Raw genomic sequence first — 4,092 nt, 5'->3', positions numbered from 1 at the left:
TCATGTTGCTGAACACCGCTTCTTGCTCTTCCTATTTTTCAGACCGTTTCTTGCTCCTCTTGTATTTCACACCTTTTGAAACTCTTCATATTTTTCACACCTTTTCAGGCTCTTCATGTTTTTGAACAAAACTTCATGCTCCTCATATTTGTCAGACCGTTCCATGCTCCTCATATTTTTGACACCTTTTGAAGCTCTTCATACTGTTCACAACTTTTCAGGCCCTTCTGGTTTTTAAACACTACTTTATGCTCCTCATATTTGTCAGACCGTTTCATGCTCCTCATATTTTTGACACCTTTTGAAGCTCTTCATAATTTTCACACCTTTTCAGGCTCTTCATGTTTTTAAACACCGCTTCATGCTCCTCCTATTTTTCAGACAGTTTCATGCTCCTCATGTATTTCACACCTTTTGAAGCTCTTGATGTTCTTCACACCATTTCAAGCTCTTCATATTTTTCAAACCTTTTGAAGCTCTTCATATTTTTCACACCATTGCAGGCTCTCCATGTTTCTGAACACCACTTCATAATCCTCCTATTTTTCCGACGGTTTCATGCTCATCTCATTTTTGACACCTTCTGTAGCTCTTCATTTTTTTCAAAACTTTTGAGCTCTTCATATTCTTCACCCGTTTTCAGGCTCTTCATGTATTTCAATAACGGTTCTTACTCCTCCTATTTTTCAGAACGTTGCATGCTTCTCATATTTTTGACACGTTTTGAAGCTCTTCATATTTTTCACACCTTTTCAGGCTCTTCAAGTTTTTCAGCACCACTTCATGCTCCTCCTATTTTTCCAACGGTTTCATGCTCATCTCATTTTTGACACCTTCTGAAGCTCTTCATTTTTTTCAAAACTTTTGAGCTCTTCATATTCTTCCCACCTTTTCAGGCTCTTCATGTTTTTCAACACCACTTCATGCTCCTCCTATTTTTCAGTCTGTTTCATGCTCCTCATATTTTTGTCACCTTTTGAAGCTCTTCATATTTTTCACACCTTTTCAGGCTTCTCATGTTTTAGAACACCGCTTCATGCTCCTCCTATTTTTCACACCTTTTGAAGCTCTTCATATTTTTCACACCTTTTCAGGCTGTCCATGTTTTTGAACACAACTTCATGCTCCTCCTATTTTTCAGACCGTTTCTTGCTCCTCATGTATTTCACACATTTTGAAGCTGTTCATATTTTTCACACCTTTTCAGGCTCTTCATGTTTTTCAACACCGCTTCATGCTCCTCCTATTTTTCAGACCGTTTCATGCTGCTCGTATTTTTCAGACCGTTTCATGCTCCTCATAATTTTGACAATTTTATAAGCTCTTCATATTTTTCACACTTTTTCAGGCTCTTCATGTTTTTGAACACCGCTTTATGCTCCTCCTATTTTTCAAAACTTTTGAAGCTCTTCATGTTTTTCACACCTTTTCAGGCTCTCATGTTTTTGAACACAGCTTCATGCTCCTCCTAATTTTCAGACCGTTTCATGCTCCTCATATATTTCACACCTTTTTAAGCTCTTCCTAATTTTCACACCTTTTCTGGCTCTTCATGTTTTTGAACACCGTTTTATGCTGCCTCTATTTTTCAGACCGTTTCACGCTCCTCATATATTTTAAACCTTTTGAATCTCTTCGTATATTTCACACCTTTTCAGGCTGTTCATGTTTTTCAACAACGCTTCATGATCCTCCTATTTTTCAGACCGTTTCATGCTCCTCAAGTATTTCACACCTTTTGAAGCTCTTCATATTTTTCACACCTTTTCAGGCTCTTCATGTTTTTCAACACCATTTCATGCTCCTCCTATATTTCAGACCGTTTCATGCTCCTCATATTTTTGACAGCTTTTGAAGCTCTTCTTTTTTTTCACACCTTTTCAGGCTCTTCATGCTTTTGAACACCGCTTCATGCTCCTCCTTTTTTCACACCGTTTCATGCTCTTAATATTTTTGAAACCTTTTGAAGCTCTTCATATTTTTCAGACTTTTTCAGACTCTTCATGTTGTTGAACACCGCTTCTTGCTCTTCCTATTTTTCAGACCGTTTCATGCTCCTCTTGTATTTCACACCTTTTGAAGCTCTTCATATTTTTCACACCTTTTCAGGCTCTTCATGTTTTTGAACACCACTTCATGCTCCTCATATTTGTCAGACCGTTCCATGCTCCTCATATTTTTGACACCTTTTGAAGCTCTTCATACTGTTCACACCTTTTCAGGCCCTTCAGGTATTTAAACACCACTTTATGCTCCTCCTATTTGTCAGACCGTTTCATGCTCCTCATATTTTTGACACCTTTTGAAGCTCTTCATAATTTTCACACCTTTTCAGGCTCTTCATGTTTTTAAACACCGCTTCATGCTCCTCCTATTTTTCAGACAGTTTCATGCTCCTCATGTATTTCACACCTTTTGAAGCTCTTGATGTTCTTTACACCTTTTCAAGCTCTTCATATTTTTCAAACCTTTTGAAGCTCTTCATATTTTTAACACTTTTTCAGGCTCTTCATGTTTTTGAACAACGCTTCATGCTCCTCCTCTATTTCAGACCGTTTCATACTACTCATGTATTTCACACGTTTTGAAGCTCTTCATATTTTTCACACCTTTTCAGGCTCTTCATGTTTTTGAACACCGCTTCATGCTCCTCCTTTTTTTCAGACCGTTTCATGCTCTTAATATTTTTGAAACCTTTTGAAGCTCTTCATATTTTTCAGACTTTTTCAGGCTCTTCATGTTGTTGAACACCGCTTCTTGCTCCTCCTATTTTTCAGACCGTTTCATGCTCCTCATGTATTTCACACCTTTTGAAGCTCTTCATATTTTTCACACCATTGCAGGATCTCCATGTTTCTGAACACCACTTCATACTCCTCCTATTTTTCCGACGGTTTCATGCTCATCTCATTTTTGACACCTTCTTAAGCTCTTCATTTTGTTCAAAACTTTTGAGCTCTTCATATTCTTCACACGTTTTCAGGCTCTTCATGTATTTCAATAACGGTTCTTACTCCTCCTATTTTTCAGAACGTTGCATGCTTCTCATATTTTTGACACGTTTTGAAGCTCTTCATATTTTTCACACCTTTTCAGGTTCTTCATGTTTTTCAACACCACTTCATGTTCCTCCTATTTTTCCGACGGTTTCATGCTCATCTCCTTTTTGACACCTTCTGAAGCTCTTAATTTTTTTCAAAACTTTTGAGCTCTTCATATTCTTCACACGTTTTCAGGCTCTTCATGTATTTCAATAACGGTTCTTGCTCCTCCTATTTTTCAGAACGTTGCATGCTTCTCATATTTTTGACACTTTTTGAGCTCTTCATATTTTTCACACCTTTTCAGGCTCTTCATGTTTTTCAACACCGCTACATGCTCCTCCTATTTTTCAGACCGTTTCATGCTCATCTCATTTTTGACACATTTTGAAGCTCTTCATATTCTTCACACCTTTTGAAGCTCTTCATATTTTTCATACCTTTTGAAGCTCTTCATATTTCTCACACCTTTTCAGACTCTTCATGTTTTTCAACAGCGCTTCTTGCTCCTCCTATTTTTCAGACCGTTTCATGCTCCTCCTATTTTTGACACGTTTTGAAGTTCTTCATATTTTTCACACCTTTTCAGGCTCTTCATGTTTTTAAACACCGCTTCATGCTGTCCGTATTTTTCAGACCTTTTCATGCTCCTCATATTTTTCACATCTTTTGAAGCTCTTCAAATTTTTCACATCTTTTCAGGCTCTTCATGTTTTTAAACACCGCTTCATGCTGTCCGTATTTTTCCGACCTTTTCATGCTCCTCATATTTTTCACATCTTTTGAAGCTCTTCATATTTTTCACAACTTTTCAGGCTCTTCATGTTGTTCAACACCGTTTCATGCTCCTCCTATTTTACAGACTGTTTCATGCTCCTCATGTTTTTCACACGTTTTGAAGCTCTTCATATTTTTCACACCTTTCCAGGCTCTTCATGTTTTTGAACACCGCTTCATGCTCCTCCTTTTTTACAGACCGTTTCATTGTCCTCATGTATTTCACACGTAATGAAGCTCTTCCAATTTTTCACAACTTTTCAGGCTCTTCATG

Source organism: Dama dama, chromosome 3, assembly GCF_033118175.1.
Source record: "Dama dama isolate Ldn47 chromosome 3, ASM3311817v1, whole genome shotgun sequence".
Taxonomy (NCBI): Eukaryota; Metazoa; Chordata; class Mammalia; order Artiodactyla; family Cervidae; genus Dama; species Dama dama.
This window is presented reverse-complemented; position numbering follows the sequence as displayed.